The sequence below is a fragment of the Ursus arctos genome, unplaced genomic scaffold (genome assembly GCF_023065955.2).
Source record: "Ursus arctos isolate Adak ecotype North America unplaced genomic scaffold, UrsArc2.0 scaffold_30, whole genome shotgun sequence".
In the NCBI taxonomy this organism is placed as follows: domain Eukaryota; kingdom Metazoa; phylum Chordata; class Mammalia; order Carnivora; family Ursidae; genus Ursus; species Ursus arctos.
The window spans coordinates 25316897-25335040 of record NW_026622986.1 but is presented as its reverse complement, the minus strand read 5'-3'; the positions used below and the strand labels follow the sequence as shown (position 1 = coordinate 25335040).

At 46.2% G+C, this 18144-nt stretch overlaps 1 protein-coding gene across 1 annotated transcript in view; it reads left to right on the top strand.

Moving 5' to 3' along the window:
• The window catches only part of CAMK1D (calcium/calmodulin dependent protein kinase ID), a 412299-nt gene that overhangs the window by 375148 nt on the left and 19007 nt on the right, over positions 1–18144 (top strand). The window lies entirely within an intron of this gene.

Genomic DNA, 18144 nt, shown 5'->3' with positions numbered 1-18144 from the left:
ATGCTTTAGAATAGACACCCTGATCGACGTGAAGTGCTTTCGTCGTGGATGTGATTTGCTTCCTCGTTTTAAAAATTTATTTGTAATGTGTTTGTTTGAGTAGACTTGACACACAGTATTAACATTAGTTTCAGGGGTACAACATAGAGATTTGACGACTCTATAGGTTACGCTGTGCTCACCACAGGCGTAGCTGCCGTCTCTCACCTTCCAGGGCTATTACAGTACCACTGACCATATTCCCTGTGCTACTCCTTTCATCCCCATGACTTATTCATTCCATCATTAGAAGTCTGGACCTCCCACTCCCCTTCGCCCATTTGGCCCATCGCTCACCCCCTTCCATCTGGCAACCATCAGTTTGTTCTCTGTATTTATAGGTCTGATTCTGCTTTTTATTTGTTTATGTATTTATTTGTTTCACTTTTTAGATGCCACATATAAGTGAAATCATAAATTTGTCTTTCTTGGTCTGACTTAATTCACTTAGCATAATACTCTCTGGCTCAATCCATGTTGTTGCAAATGACAAGATCTCATCCTTTTTTATGGCTGAGTAATATTTGTGTGTGTGTGTGTGTGTGTGTGTGTGTGTGTGTGTGTGTGTGTCAATGGACACTTGGGTTGCTTCCGTATCTTGGCTATTATAAATAATGCTGCAATGCATTTCTCTTATGGCTAACAATGTTGAGCATCTTCTCATGTGCCACCTTGACTTTCCTGGGGATACAAACCACTATGAAAGAATTAGGACATCTCCAAAAGAATCAAAATGAGAAGCAATGTGATGAAAACCAAAATTGAGCCTTTAGATTCCCCATTTCTTCTCTGGTGCCTCATCTCCACAACCCAGGAAAGGCCATCATAGGGTTGTTGCAATTATTTCAGGGTGATCAATTTGGGGTTTTATTGTTATTTTGTATTTTGCTTAAGTCCACTGTAGAGTAATTTTTTAATTACAATTTCTTTTTGTGGTGATACTTTCAAATGCTTACTATGGAGCATATTCCTAGGGTAGGTTTGGGCCAACTGGTGTCTGTAATTGATAGGAAATGCATTTCTCCCCGAGGAAGGGAAGGCTTTCTAGCAGATAGAGCCTGCTACAGACAATGAAAGACCATGGGGGATTGTGATCAGAGAAAGGTCTGACAGTATGTGGCATCCTCAGGGACTGCTGGAAATATCCCCCCTGTGTTGGCTTTGTCTCATTATCTGGAAGGCAAGCGGTCTTCCTACAGCATACATTCAACTGGTCAGCTTTTGTAGTTTAGCGTGGATTTAGTTGACAGCTCCTGTAGATTCCTGCCATTATCACAGGATTTATCCATTATAATGTCCTTGGCCCCCACAGCCCCCACTTATGGAAATAGGTAAAGGCCAGATTCATCTGAGCTATAAAACTCGCATACTATACTCACATAGTGCTCTCACTTTCGAAGCATGGTAATTGTGTTCTACGGTAGTTTCATCCTTTTTTGTGGGGAGGGGAAGTTACAGACTGTTTGAGAATCTGGTGAATGCCGTGGACCTTCTCCCCTAATAATTCACACACACACACACACACACACACACACACACACACTTCTGCATACCTCATTAACGAGCTTCCCGGGTACACAGAAGGCAGTCACAGCCCATGTGTCCTTTACTCTGGCTTCTTAAAACCCCAACTGAAATTCTTATCAGAGGTCCTACCTTGCCAAACTTGACATGGAAGATTTAAAAAAATGAATGATGGGCCGCTCTCCTTCCTGCAGAGGACCAAAGCTGGTGTCATCTAGAGAAGCCCTTCATCTGGGCTTCTGCTTGCTTGTTCCTTCATGTCTGTTCTGAATCTTGAAATACCACTCTGGTCTACACTAATGTCGACTGATTCCCTTTGTATATACAACTGCATATGTAATTGTCTCCCCGAAGTCTTGGCGCTGGGGTAGGGTACCTGCACAGCTATGAGGAGGTGGAGACAGCTTTACTGGGATAAGCACTGGTGTCTTAGACAACTCTGGCTGCTAGAACAAAACACGGTAGCCTGGGTGACTCAATCAGCAGATTTGTTCCTCACAGTTTGGAAGGCTGGGAAGTTCAGGATCTAGGTGCCTGCTGATTTGGTTCCTGGTGAGGACCTTCTTCCTACCTCACAGACCACCACCTTCTTGTTGTGTCTTCGAAAGGCAGAAGGAGAACATGTAAGTTCTCTGGTGTTTCTTCTTATAAAGGCACTGATCCCATAATGGAGGCCCCATCCTCATGACCTCAACTGAACTTATTACCTCTCAAAAACCCATTTCCAAACACTGTCACATTGGGGATTAGGGCTGAAAACTATGAATTTGAGGAGGATGCTATTCAGTCTATAGTAAATGGTTTGGTTGTGCTGAGCAATAGAATTATTGCAGTGGAATCCCCTTAAAACATGGACATTTCAGGATGGACATAGCACCTACTTTATAATACTGGTGACATCAAATGTCTGTATAACAGTGCAAGAATATAAATATGGTTACAAGGTTTTCTCTCCCTTCACCCTCCCTACAATCCTACATGATAGGTATAGTTATTATTAAACCCACTGAGAGAAGATCAAACTTCAGGGAGACTAAATAATATCACTTGGTATCAGAATCGACATTTGAAACCAAGCCCAGCTCTGACTTCCTGTCCAGCTCTTTGTGCTAACACGTGCCCTCACATGCAGACGTGGCCACGTCATTGAGAGAAGAGAGGATGTTTCTTTCCATGTTATATCCAGCTTGTGTTTGTTTATTTCTTTCTGCAAATGTTTACTGAATATGTATCATGCACCTGTCACTATGCTAGATGCTGGGAATGCACACTCAACAACACATACACAGCCCTCATGTTTGTGAAGCTGGCTCACGGTCTCGTGGAAGAGACAGGCATTCAAAGAAACCTCATAAATGATCATGGAATTTTAAAATGTGCAAAGTACTTTAAAGGAAGAGCACGAGGGGCTCTGGCAAAGTGGAACAGAGGTTACCTATTTCCAGTGGGTGGTTGGGGAAGTCTTCTCTAAGCAGAGGACCTAAAACAAAACCTAAATGATGAGTAGGTTAGGCAGATAAAGCGTGAGAGGGAAGTACTCCCGGCAGAGTGAATAGCGTGAGCGGGGAGAATGCTTTCAGCTACAAGTAACAGACAAACGAGGCCCATCTGGCGTAAGCATTTAAAAAAGTCATACCTCACATAATAACAAGTGCATAGGTAGGAAAGCCCCACCAATGCCTAAGTCAGAACCTCAGTCCCAGATTGTATCCATCCTTGCTCCCCGCCATCCTCAGTGCATTGGGTTTTCCTTGTGCCCTCCCCAACCAAACATGATGCAGCCCTCAGGGACAGACACAGCGCAGCTGGTGGAAGAAGAGGTGATGTTTAGCTCCCTGTGCCTGTAAGAGCTAGAATGTCTTCCCCAGAAGCCCCTCAGCCAATGTTCCCTCACATCTCCTTGGCCAGAAATGCCTCCCATGCTCATTTCTAAAGCGGTCCCTAGAAGAAAAAATGGGATTATCACAGGTGGCCCAGTGAAGCAGGTGACCATGTGGATGAGGGACAGATCACAGCTGTGCTGGGGAAGAAGAAAGCAGGAAACGGATTTGCAGGAGGTAAAGAACGTGTCTGCCATGGCCCACAGGTAGGGCAAAATCAGAACGGCCCACGTGGTTACAGTATGGAGTCACAACAGGATATCAGAAAGTTATATTCCAAGAGGTAGGAAGAGCCTGGGGAAGGAGAGACTTGGCAGAAAGTTTAGGTTTAACACAGGTTTAATGGGAAGCCAAAGAAGGATTTGGGCCAGATGTGTGAACTGACCTGATTTTCACTCGACGATTATTCAGGCTACTCTGTGAATAGGGGTTGGACAGGACAGCAGTGAAGGGTGGAGACCGTTGGGAGGCTCTGTCAGGTGAGCAGTGAGGGTTGCTTCTATCAGGGAGGCAATGATGGGGGTCCACTGGTAGGTGTATTTTGGACGAGAGAGATAAAGGAGATGGAAGTTTCAAGTGTAAACCCAAGTCTTTGGCTTAAGCAATCATGTAAATGGCTAAGAAAAAAGAATTAGAGGGTAGTGGAGGAGCAAGTTGAGGGGGATCAGTGAGATCAAGAATTTCATCTTGGGCGTGTTAAACTTAAGTCCTCTTTGAGATATCCATGGAGCAGTGCATGCAGATGGAGAGGTCAGAAATCTGGAGGAGAGGGGCGCCTGGGTGGCACAGTCGTTAAGCGTCTGCCTTCGGCTCAGGGCGTGATCCCGGCGTTCTGGGATAGAGCCCCACATCAGGCTCCTCTGCTAGGAGCCTGCTTCTTCCTCTTCCACTCCCCCTGCTTGTGTTCCCTCTCTTGCTGGCTGTCTCTCTGTGTTAAATAAATAAAATCTTAAAAAAAAAGAAAAAAAGAAATCTGGAGGAGAGATCCGGGTATATATGTGTATACATATACACATATACATACACACACACATATATATAATTTGAACATAGTACATCCAAATCCTTCTTTTTTTTTTTTTTTAAAGATTTTATTTATTTATTTGACAGAGATAGAGACAGCCAGCGAGAGAGGGAACACAAGCAGGGGGAGTGGGAGAAGAAGAAGGAGGCTCATAGCGGAGGAGCCTGATGTGGGGCTCGATCCCAGAACTCCGGGATCACGCCCTGAGCCAAAGGCAGACGCTTAACGACTGAGCCACCCAGGCGCCCCCATCCAAATCCTTCTAATGACAGTAAACGAGACAATACTTGGCGGGACTAAAATACAATATTAAGTAAAGCAGTACTGTATTTCTTTATTTCTATTTTAAGTATAAACTTGGTAAGCTTAAATGTGGTGGTTTCCTGGTCACCACTAGCTTTGCTCCAGGGATTAGTCTCAGGTTGATTAAACGACTGGATCAGACTCCAGAATGGCAGGCAGGGCTTCTGTTTCCTTGGATGGCTTCCAGAGCCCTGAGAGTCTCAAGCGGAGAATGAATGGACTTTGGACATCTCAGCCGTTCCTTCCAAGATGTTCAGATCCTTGTGAGTGATAGGCCAAATTCTAGATATAATTTTTTAAAGATTTTATTTATTTCAGAGACAGAGAGAGAGATAGCAACAGAGATAGCAAGAGTGAGCACAAGTGGGGAGGAGAGGGAGAAGCAGGCTCCCCGCCAAGCAGGGAGCCTGATGCAGGACTCGATCCCAGGATCCTGGGATCATGACCTGAGCCGAAGGCAGATGCTTCACTGACTGAGCCACCCAGTTGCCTCTCATGAGAATATTAATAATGTGAATGGCGGGACAAGAAGACTCACGAGGAGATGAAGGGACATGCGGGGAGGCTTGTGTGCAGCTGGAGGAATTCCTGGGATGAAGCCACCATGGAGGACAGGGGTATTCAGGAAGGAGGGGGCACCATTCCAGGTATGTCGAAAAGGCTGGGTAAGACTGACATTTCAGAGAATGCAGGCTTAGGAATGAGGTTGCCTGAGGCACGTTTCAGGGCTGATGAAAATCCTCTGTGAGAAGCCTGGGGCCTCGGTTGGTGTTCCCGGCACGAGGCTGGCTCCAGGTTGAACTAGGGTTAGAAGCTAGAACTCATGGATCTCACAGACTCTTGCTACTTCCCCCTGACGCACTGCGCCCAGGCGCCCCACTCCCATCCCTCACGGGGAGACCAGGGAGCCCGGCTGCTGAGGGGCCCATGACCCACAGGCAGCACACAGGGGAAGCCAGCTCCACCGTGGGGGTCCGCGCTCAACTCCCCTTCTTCGCATCACCTGCGATGGAAAATGGGTTAGCCTCTAAGGTTTTTTGGCGTGCAGCATTTTTTTCATTTGATCAACCTGTCACACTGAGATATCCCATCACAGCAAAAGCAGCTGTGACAGGCCATGTACCAAAGGTCCTCCTCTCCTCTCTGCACGCCAGGCAAAACATTCTGCATTTTGTCAATGCAGGTACTTGCTGAATTGCTTCTCTTTTGATCTCTGCACTCAAGTCTATGTTATCCATCATTTGGAAGGAGGATTTTTTTTTTCTATCAAGGATATTCATTTTTAAAAATACATCGAATGGGTCCTTATCCTGTCAGGAATCTCTTTGGGTATCAGGACTTGCAACAACAACAACAGCAGCAGCAGCAGCAACAACAAAAACATCTTTGCCTGCATTACTTAAGCTACTAAGAAGGACAGAGTGTTCTGGAGCCCCTGACAGGCATGTCAGTGCCCAGGCTGGAGGCGCAGCTCAGCCAAGAAAGCACAAGTTCCGAGGACATAATAGAATCAGCATTTCATTGACCAGACTGAATTTTGTGATCACACACGCTGCCTTTCTTCTCGAAACTTCAAGGAGATGAGTTAATGACGGCTTGCCTAAATTATGCTCGGGGATACAGCATGGTATGGAGAAACAGGGGAGGTTTGCCAGCGTCAGAACTGGGCTGAGGTCTTAAGAAGTTTAGGCATTAGAGCCTTAGGGCAGGCTGGATGGTTAGGGTGGGTCTGCCGTGGGTGGCAGGGCCCCTACCCATGCTGTGACCTCTGACCTCCCTGCCTCCCAGAACCTCCAGGCCAAGTGCTTACAATAATCCCCTTGCTTTTTGACTGGCCTCTGACATTGTTCCATCTTTGAAGCTAGGTCACGTAAATATCGATTGGCCAATGTACGCGATGTAATTGGCTTTGTGAGAGTGGCGCTAAGAAGGCCTCATCTGCAGGGAAGGTCCCTTTTCTGAGACAAAGGACGCTCCTTGCCAAGGTAGTCATCATGATTTTAAACCATTGACAGCTGCTTCCTTATGGATACACATGTCCCAAGAAAAGAGCATGAACCCAAACTCCAGTAGGAGAGAATGCAGTATAATTATCCCCAGGGAAAGACCCAGGCATGGGGCATCATGATGGTGGTTACTACCATCAGGAGGAGTGTGAACACTAATAGGAATCATTAACTGGCATTGCCAGCAGGCAGCAATCATCTCGTTAGATTTATAAGCTTTGTGGGATGGACACATTGCCTTGTTTAGGCTGCCGTGGGTCCATGGTCTGGACTTCGGCTTTCGAAGTTCAGAAACTAAATTAATCTGTTTATTCATCCTGCTCAGACAATCCCAGCGAATTGATTCACACTAGACTCAAAAGAAATTTAAAAAAGCAAACAAACCTGGAGCATCAGTTTACTAAATCATGAGATCTGGGCCCCATGGGGTAATTGGATAGGCATGTCATCAAACTAGCATGTTCTCCCCCCAAGAGGAAATGCTCCACGAGAAAGCAAATTAAAAGCAGAAGTTTCCTTTACAAACAAGGAATCAGAACCCTAGAGCTGGATGGCCTGATGTGTTTTCGCAAAGCCTATAGTCGTCTCCACGGCTTTGTCTACCGGCGAGTCTTTCTGCCCCGCTACGGCATGGCTGTTCCTGGCGGCCGGTCAGAGGGGCCCCATGCCGGCCAGGGCGCACGCCTCCATCTCCTGCCTCCCGCCCTGCAGCCCTATCCTGTTCGCTCTTCCATCCCTCAGGCTCCATCACTTGTACAGCAGCGGGCTTTGGTAGCTGTCATTCTCAGGCTTACTGACTTTATTCCACCAACTGCATTTCTGTGTGGCGCTTTCCAAGGATTTCCAGAAAGATGCCTAGTCTCCCCTCCCAACGTCTCTGCTGAGTGGATCCTGTGTGTAGCAAAATGCCTTTTGGTTAGCTTTAATCTCAGACACAGGTACCACTTGACCACATTTCTGCTTTGTCTGTGGGCCTGGGGCCCTCTCCCTGCTGCTTCTAGAGAAAGAGTTTATTGGTCACCTGTTGACAGTTGATTCACCTCTAACCCCTTAGGACATAGTCAAACAAATACTGTCTGGTTTTGGAAGGTGGGTGGAGGGGTGTGCGCCAGTGGTGATGGAGGGAATTTTACAACCAGGACAATCGAGGTAAAGCACTTCTGCACTTTAAGTGGTGGGGGTAACTTCCTGCCAGTGAATCCACCAATGTCTTTGTCTCGCAAAGGCCCTGGGGTAGAGAGGACACCTGGAGGGAGAAGCAGGAAGGGAATGTCTCACCTATATCACCTTTACACTCAATGGCGTGGCTTCAGGCCAGATGGAAAAACATGTCACTTCCTCTGCTCTCTTTTGTTCATGTCAGCATCGTCTCCTGAAAACCCATCATTTTAGCAGGAGCTAAATGTTTCAGGAGATTTAGCCTGGAGAGTGGAAGGCAGGGGATTGACATTCACTCACTTAACTAACGTTTATTGAGCCTAATATGTGTCAAGTGCTATGATGGGGGTGCAGAGATGGATTCATTACCAACACGGCCTTGGAGGTGCTTACTGTCTGCTGGAGGCAACAGAGAGTAAACAAATCAGTTAAAATCCAGTCTTGTTGGCTGTCACAGAAACAAGAGGCGAGAGCTCCCAGGGCAGAGCTGTGAACCCTGCCCTGGACTTAAGGAAGTCTCCCCAACAGAGGTGATGGGGATTCGGCTCTGGACAGGCTATCTTCAAATACTGGCCATCGTGCAGGGAGATTGATGGTTTATCCTTCAAGACCAATTATCTGAAGATACGACGTGCTTCCTGTGTTTGAGATGAGATGTACCACTCGATCTGAAACATAATTTAACACTTGGTGATGGGGAAGAAATATCTTTGAATTATCAGGATTGTTAATTCACCTGTTACCATAGTGGGCAGACAAAAGCGTCAGAAGAGGCCCTGATGATGTTTTACCGTATTTAGCATCTGGTACGTAGCGCGGCAGCCCGGGGTCGGGAGGGAGGCGGCGTGTAGATGGTGTGAAGAAGCAGGTGCCGCGGCAAGTCAGGAGTTTGGACCCCTTACTCCGTGATGGGTGGATGACCAGGAGGTGCAGATGATGGAGGCGGGAAGGGGAGAGGCCCTGAATTCTAGGAACAAGTCAGGAAATGCTTGCGGAGGGGGTGAGAGGACCAAGGAAGGACAGACCGGAAGCAGGTGACTGTGCAGAACAGTGTGGCGTGCGCTGTCCCGACCCTGCTGAGACTGCCTTCCGGCCCTCCTGTCCCCTTGCCGTGCTCTGAGGGCTCGCTGTCTAGGCACCCTCAGCTCTGTAAGAGAGTCAGCAGAGGCCAGGGGCCAAGTGCACAGCGCGACCAAAGGCCAAAGCCCGTGCTGTGGCAGTACCCAGACGTTTCCCAAATGCGGCTGTCCGTCCGTACACAACCGCTTACGGATCCGGATCTGATGAGATCCTGAGGGAGAGAGAGGGCGGGAAAGGGAGGAGGAAGGAAGCAAGCTGGGAGGGAGGAAGCCAGAGCCCCGCAACCAAGGAAAAAAGTCTCAATGCAAACAGCCGAATTGGAAATCCGCCCAGGGTTCAGAATCATCAGTTAGCGCTGGTGTTAATCACCTCCAGACGGGACGTCCACACCCCTCGGTGCTTCGGGATGAAATCCATTACTCGTGAGAACTAATTTTAGCTGCTGGAAGTTTTGCTGGGTTTTTCCAAAAGGCTGTTTGAAGCTCCCCTGTTCCTCCTCCCCGCCTGCCCTCCCTTCCACTGTTAGAGAGAACAGAGTGTAAGGAGCTTAGGCTGGGCTTCCTCTGGCTGGGTTTGACCCGCAGGAGGAGACGCAGAGCCAGACATCCTCAAGGTGCTGTCCATCTGGCTAATGCAGCGATCAAAAAGTTAGGCACTTGGAAGTGGGACCATAGACACAACAGCTGTGGACACTACATTGTCCAGCCCACCCCTTTAAAACTGTTCTACTCCAAATGGAGGATGCTACTCACTTCTCACCCTTGGGGAAGTACTGAGTCTCCTTCCTGCCCCTCCCCTTCCCGGCTCCCAATCTTCAGCTCTAGTTGTGTATAAACTTTCCAAGAAATGGGTTTCCTTTCTCCTCTCGATCTTTCCCTGATCTGCTTACTCATTCTCAGCTTTCAAGACATGAGCCAAATCTCCGGGGGTGACATGGGACCTTAATCCACTGTATTTTTATCAGTCGTGCTTTGCTGAAGTCAGCCTGCACATGGTTTTAATATGTGAACTATTCCTAGTTTCTCCAGCCTGATCTCTTCCAAGTTAGGGGGGAGAAAGTTCTGGAGCATGCATAATCAAACATATGGTTGCTGAAATAATTGGATTACTTCTTGGTAATGATTTGGGTCTCGTTGGTCATTCTATTTTATAAATCCGAATAATATGCTGAAACCTGTTTTGTTCACTAAGTGGGCCTTGCAGCTAAGTACAAGAGGTTTATCAGCTTAAAAAGCTTTGCTTTATTTTATTAAAGTCTGTCATGTTATCCAGAGTAAGATGAATAAAACTCAGATCCCTTAGCACAGGTCCCAGACATTCGTAAATACCCACTGAGAGCCAAAACAAAAAGAGGAAAGGGGGCTTCCCAGAGTTGTTGCATATCAGACAGACTCATTTCCAAAGGAGAGACACCCAGATTTGGTTGGCTTTGTGAATGTTTTTCAGGGATTCTTTGGGCCTGGGTTGGCCTTATGTGGCTTACTTAGTTTGCAATAATATATGTAGAGGTTTGTTGTTTTGGTCATTTCTGTGACACCCTGGTCTAAATTGCATAAAAGTATTCTTTCTTCACAAATATGCCTTTGAATAAATGTTCTCAGGAGATCCCGAGCTCTTCCTGGAATCGAGGGCTCCCAGGCTAAATGCTTGGAAATACTGGGCTACAAAGAGCAAAGTGACAAGGTGGTCTCTGGGACAGCCTGTCCTCATATTCATGACACAGTGTACAACGTTAGGACCATAACTCGGTCACGGCTCTTCCTCCTTTCTTGAGCAAGCTTAGAAGTTTAGGTCAGGATGGATGGGCAGGATTTTGGATGATCCGGAGACTTTGCACAACGTTTAAAAATATATTGCTTCATTTCCATGTTGAGGTCATGGGACTGAGTCCCTTGGGGTTTGTCTGTTCCTCTGTCCCCCACCCGTTGTTCTTCTCGGTGGTAAATGGCATCCCACCTGAGTGCTTCAGCTGAAGGACTAGAAAGGGATTACAGAGCATGTGACAGCACTTTCCCAGGTTCTGCCTGTTATCTGTATGTCTCTGCACCCATCTATCCATCTATGCATGTACTTTATATATAATGCATATTATTATATAGTATTTGTTGTATATATTATATCTCTCTATAAGGTGGGCGCTATTATCCTCATTTCACAGAAGAAACTGAGCCTTAAAGAGGCTGTGTCATTTCCCCAAGGTCACTCAACCTATACTTGTTGGAGCCAAGATTGGCATCTGTATCTTTGTTTCTCAAAATCCCAGGCTGAGGAAACCACACCAGGAAACCTTTCTGAAAACAGTGACAGTCGGCCCTCAGAGGACAACAGCAAACCTTTCCTTGGAAAGTCATGTCTCCATTCTCCTTCAGAGCTCTTTTATCCAATTAGACTCAACAGCAGATTCTGGGTTGCCATTTTCTGGTGATTATTCGATTGTCAGTGTGGACTATTGCACCCAAATGTTTTTTGTATAAAATACTGAAAATAATGGGCAACTGGGTGGCCCAGTTGGTTGAGCGTCCGACTCTTGGTTTCACCTCAGGTCATGTTCTCAGAGTCGTGAGCTTGAGCTTGCATTGGGCTCGGCATTGGGCTCCACACTGGGCGTAGAGCTTGCTTAAGATTCTCTCCTTCTCCATCTGCCCCTCCCCTGCCTCACATGTGCTCTCTCTCTCCCTAAAAAAATAAACAAACAAAACTCTAAAATATTGAAAATAAGGTTTGGCACTTAAGCACATTGCAGGTGCTTAGAAAATTCACTTATGTATGTTATTTGATCTCCCAACTACTTTGGGTCAGTGAGGCACATGCGAACTCCTACCCAGTCCTGCAGAGTTCCACAAAGTCTTGACAAAAGGATTTCTATCCTTTACAACCCCTTCAGGCTCCACAGGGGAGCTCAGTGAGGCTACTGGATGTGATCGTATTAGAATTTGATTCAATACAAACTCGGGTTCATTTTTCTCCAATCCCTGTCTCACACGGACAGGCTCTAATAGTCCCAGCAGTTCTCCTCCCCTCTGGGTTAGAAGGTCAGGTGTTGATTTTCAGAGTGCAAGGACTCAGCTGGTCTTTATTTCTTTGCCGGGTCTTACAGCCTTGGTCCTGGCTCTACTTCACGTATCCCGTACAAACACACAGCACCATGACCTCAGAGGGCAGGTCTAGGAAGAGAGCGTGTATGCGTTTCCTCATCTTTGCCATAACATATCTGACAGCAGTGCAAAGATATTAAAGGTTAATACAACTTTTGACTGCAGTCAAAGATATTAAAGGTTAATACAACTAGGTCTGGGATTGGATGAGCAAAGTAAAATTCTGTTCTGCCCCTTCAGTGTGAGAACGTTGCCTCATCTCTCATGCAGTCCCTCATCTGGAAATGGAAGCCAGACATGCTTACATCATAAGTACATGTGTCTCATCAGTGAGACAAAACGTGTAAGTTGCATAGCCCAGTGCCTGGCACACAGTAGATACTCAACACATGGTGGCTATTGTTATTGAGTTTACAGGACACACACCACATAGTTTCTCCTTTATAGAAAAGTCAGCATCCTGCTTGTGCTTGTCACATAGAGCCGGACTCTGAACTCGGAGGAGAAAGAACAGGGCCTGTCCTCCTCACTACTATGTGATCAGCATTTGGCACAAAATGTTGGTGCTTTATAAATCTCTGTAGAATTGGGCTGAAGTGGGTTTTGTTTCTCCAAACTGATAGATGCCCAGGCCTGCCACTTGCTCTAGTTGAGGCCACCCCTTTATCTCACTGGGACCCACTTTCCCAGTCCCCTAAGTGAGGGGTTGGCCATGCCAGAGGATGACTACTCAACCCCAGAATAAAATTCTTTAATTCTGTGCAAATCCCCCTGCTAGGCAAAGTCCTTCAGGCATGTATTTCAGCTTCAGGTTTAAGGATTCAGACTGGAAACGGGGGGTATATGATCTATGGGTTGTGTCATCTCATGGGCATCAACTGGTTGGAGGGAAAACAGACCAGGGAGATTGATACATGGAGGAAAGCGTCAGGGTGCAGGGCAAATGTGAGCACAGAGAATAGCTGTTGATGAATGGTTGTGCTCATTGCGATCCACTTTGGAGGACTTACAGAGGCTATTGGCAATTAGCAGGTTTCACTGCAAAAATAACTGAAAAATTGTAATGCATGAGAAACTTCAGTTAAATTATTTCCCCCGGAGTAAACATCCATTTCAGGGTGTTCAGCCCTACTTCGTAAGTCAACTTGAGTGTGTACCGTTGTGTGTGCAAACACGCACAAGCAATTTTCATGTAAATATTTCCCGTTTATGAAAGAAAAGTCAGTTGACAAATATTGATTATTGTTGAATGCTAATGAAAGACAAAGGAAATACAGTATATGACATCGTCCCTCTCCTGTAGGAACTCACGATCAAGGTGGGAAGACACATGTAATAACCATGACGTAATCCTTTTTAAATTTTTTGAGAGGACCCAAGAAAGAGATGGGATTGAGGTAGAGTGTGAAGAACGGGAAGCGTTCAGAGAAGAATTGAGTGTGGTGAGGGGGTGGCAGTCCCTGAAACATTGAGGTGTTGATAGGCTCATTCATCGGGCAGAGTTTTGCTGAGCATATCCTGGGCTGGGTGCCGGGGATGGCGAAGATAAATGAGGCACTGTCACCTCCCCAGGGAGCTCAGAGTCTAACAGGGGATGGTGGGACACAGATATCAAACCACACGTGTGCCATGATGGCTACACCTAAGAGGCTGGGGAGCTCAGCGGAATGGTGGGGGTCTGGAAAGGCATCACGGGATAAGGGCCAGGCACATGGGGCCCTAGGAGCAAAGAGGAGCCACAGCAGTGGACATGAGAGGAAGAGCATTCCAGGCACAGGGAACAGTGTATGAAAAGGAATACTCTCGAATCAGAATGAAATACTGTGACTTCCTGTGACCACCTTCCCATTACCTTTCCTGTCTACTTTTCTATTTCCTGTTTATTTTTTCAATTTCCTGCTAACATTTCAGTTATGCAAAATGAGGATGCTCTAGAGGTCCTCTGTAGGACATTGTGCCTGGAGTCAACAGTACTGTACTGGACACTAAAAATTTGTTCAAACAGTAGATCTCATGTTAAGGTTTTTTTACCGTAATAACATTTTTTTAAAGGATATTATTTATTTGAGAGAGAGAGCGAACACGAGCTGGGGGAGGGGCAGAGGGAGAGGGACAAGCAGACTCCCTGCTGAGTGCAGAGCCAAAAGCGGGCTCAATCCCAGAACCCTAAGATCACAACCTGAGCGGAAGTCAGATGCTTAACCGACTGAGCCACCCAGGTGCCCCCATAATAAACACTTTTTAAAAAGTCACTGCCTAATGTTAAATGTGGCTGGTACTTTCTCTACCATGACTTTTTTTTCAATAAAAATTGTATATATTTAAGGTTATAACATGATGATTTAATATACGTAGTGAAATGATTACCACAGTCAAGCTAATTAACATATACTCTGACATTGTTAACTATATTTTCTTGTTATGAAAGCACCAGAGATCTACTGTCTTAACCAATGTCCGGTATTCAGTACAATATAATTAACTATAGTTCTCACACCATACCTTAGATCTTAGACTTATTCACCCTGCATATATGTGACTTTGGCCTTTGACCACCATCTCCCCATTTCCCTCACTACCCCCCCCCACCCCTGGTAACCACTGTTCTAGGCTTCTTTAGATTCCATGTATAGGTGAGATCATGCAGTTTTTTCCTTTCTGTGTCTGGCTTATTTCACTTAGCATAACACCCTTCAGTTTCATTCATGTTGCTACAAATGGAACATCCATATTCCTTCTATGGCTGAATAATATTCTTTTTTCTATATATACCATAATTTTTTAAGATATATTTATTTATTTGAGAGAGAGAGAGAGTGGGGGAAGGAGCAGAGAGAGGGACAGAAAGACTCCCTAAGCAGACTCCCAGCTGAGCACGGAGCCCAACACAGGGCTTGATCCCAGGACCCTAAGATCATGACCTGAGCCAAAATCAAGAGTCAGACACTTAACCGACTGAGCCTCCCAGGTGCCCCATATGCCATAATTTCTTTATCTATTATCTGTCGGTGGACATTTGGATTGTTTCGTGTCTTGACTACTGTAAACAAGGCTGCAGTGAACATGGGAACGCATATCTCTCTTTCAGGTACTGATTCCATTTCCTTTGGGAAATATATCCAGAAGAGATATTACTGAATAATACAGTTGTCCTATTTTTAATTTTTTGAGGCACCTCCATACTGTTTCCCCCAATGGGTTGAGGTGAATTACGGAAATAAAGTTACATAAAAGGGTAAAGAAGCAATGACTGATTGTTACTTGGGAATCCTGTTAGCAGGCATCCGTTTTCAGAGGGACACAGACACAGGGCCAAGGGCAAACAAGCAAGAAGAACATATGTAGCATGATTACCCCGGCAAACCCGCGGGGCCTCTCAGCAGGAGCTCTTAAGCTATTACAGCGTTTCAGTTTCCAAGAAAAATTGTGCACTGCCCAATCAGCCACGGTTGGCCATTGCCGATTTTCGTATTCGTTTATGTGAAAAGCCTTCTCCTTCATGGAAACTCTTCTCCTTTATGGGATGTGTCCATGGCCAACAGGGACATTTTAGGTCATCCAAACCACATTGCATTCTCTCTACAAAGATAGACCAGGTTGCTCCCAACACCGGGCTTTGTACTTTGAGTTCTTCTGGAATGTCTGTCAACGAAGCAGAGCGTACTGCCTCCCAGTATGGGTCTTATACAGGAGGGTAGGTGGGATCTCTGAGGGATCCCTGGGCTGGGGAAGTGGTGGGCTCTCCTACACCGTGAATTCTTATCTTTGTTTTGGAGACTAGTCAGGGAGCTCAACAGCCAACGACGAAGCCTTTTCTTCAAGAGCGTGTCTGTTCATCCAAGCATTTATTCAGCATCTGCTATGGGCAGACCCAGGGCTGGCCACTGAGAATTCAAAGATGAGAGTAAGACCTAAGACTCCTGCCTTAAGGAGCCCAAGGACAGCTCTGGGCAGCGTGTAGTAAATGTCACTGGGGAGTGCTGCCCTCTGTCCCGGGGGCACAGAGCAGAGCACATACCCCACCTGCAGAAAGGGGCTGGATCTTCCTAGTAACACCCCAGCTGGTCTTCAAGGGTGTGCCAGAGGCAAGTGAAGGGGGAAGGGCAGCCCAGGTCAAGTACATACCTTTACCTTGGTCCAGAAATAAAAAGTGCCCAGTGGGGAGCGAATGCTGAGCATCTTAACATATAAGACCTAGAGTGTGGGAAATGGGGTTGGAAAGGTGGGGTCCAATCACCGGGTTCTACTTACAGATGTAGGGGAAGCTGGGCAAACTAAATGACATACAGAGAGCATTCAAAGTCAAGACTGAAAAATAAGGTTCAATTCTCAAGCCTCCTTCCCTTGAGTGAATCAGCAAAATAGTTAAGAACTCAAACCTGGAATCAGTTGGATAGGCCTCGAGTCCTGACTTTGCTCCGTTATTAGTTTCTTTGCCTTCAAAATGAGAATTATAGAAGGGAGTGTAACCCCGAGCTTCATAGCAGCTGAGCCATAAACACCTCTAGACCCAAGGTGGTGAAGGGAGGCCGGGAACAGTTACCAGAGTCTGAGGAGGAGTGCCTGGTAGGGTCTGCCCCTGAGAGGAGCAGGGGCCCTCAGTCAAGGGGTAGAACCAGCCTGCGTGCTGGCTGAGAGGGGCCAGGCCAGCACGTACCCTGGCCCTGATCTCCCCCTTCCTTCACCATCTCCACTAGGGGCCCCTTTGGTCAACCCCTACCAGAGGTCATGGAGTGCACTCCTTATTCAGGTATCCCTACATGTCAGCCCCCAGGACACAGAATGAGTGGAAGATGGCTCGAAAGAGTGAACAAAAGGTGTCAGGGACACCCACCTCCTGGGAGAATGAAGTTTGAGTGAGATAATACCGAAAGCTCTTAGTGGCATTTTTGACCCAAAGCAAGTGCTCGGTCAAGGCTAACCTAGAATCTAGCAGTACCTCTGCAGGAGTGTGCCACAGGTAGTTAAGATAGCAAAGTGGGAAAAACTGAAGGTATAAGGTTTCTCCTGGGATGACCGTCCCCAGGCTGGAATGGAGGTGATCCATGAGCCCCGGGGACGTGTGTTGCCAGTTGGGCATGACCCTCAGTCGTTGGGTTGGCAAGTTGAGATGTTATTCTGAACCACAGGCTTGTAGGTCTAGAACAGTTGGGAATGGCTTTATCGTCTTTGAGTATGCATGGTGAGATAATTTGTGTATTATTTAAATGGATTAATATGTAAAATAAGAACATAGAGATTCCACTTGCAAATGGGTCCAGACCACAGAAGTCCACGTTCTGTATATGGAGATAAATAGCTCATAGTTGTTTGTTCTCCTACTTGGACCCTCCACACAAACCTACTAATGGAATAGCCTGGCCAGGGAGCTTTGTGAAATTTCTAGATCTGGGGAAGATTCTGTAACTTCTATTTGTCCTTGTCTTCTTTTCCAATCCTTATTCTAAAAACCTCTTTCCTAACATTAACTTCATCTCCAGGCTAGATCCATGTCCTTTTCTCCCGCTCTCCATATAGCTGCATAAACAGTATTCTATCCCCCCTCCAAGAGAGCTTAAAAACCAGAAATTGGGATATACATTAAGAAAATTGGCACAAGAAGAATACATCTTTCTTGGAATTATCTTCAAGATTTTTTTTCCCTTGAAAAGAAAGCCAAACTGTAAAGTAAAACACACTCAGTTGTTCATAAACAAAAACCTCACATATCTAAAATTTAGTTATTTTCCAGGACGAACCAACATTTTGCTCCGTCTGCTTTTCCTAATATGCACATTTCATTGAGCCCAAATCCTCATTATGGGAAACATTTACATATCCATCTCCCAGCTCCAGGGTTTCCTGGGCAGTAAAATATGCCCTCAGTGCTTTCAGAAGCACCGGCTCTTATTCTTAATCATTTTGCCAAAAGCAGCAAATCTTTAAAAAATGAAATTTTCCAGGCACTTAGCCCCTAAATCAGTCTTGTGGGGAGAGATGATTTTGAATCTTATCGGCCCTCGCGATGTCTCACAGCCTTTAAAAACGTCTTTAGC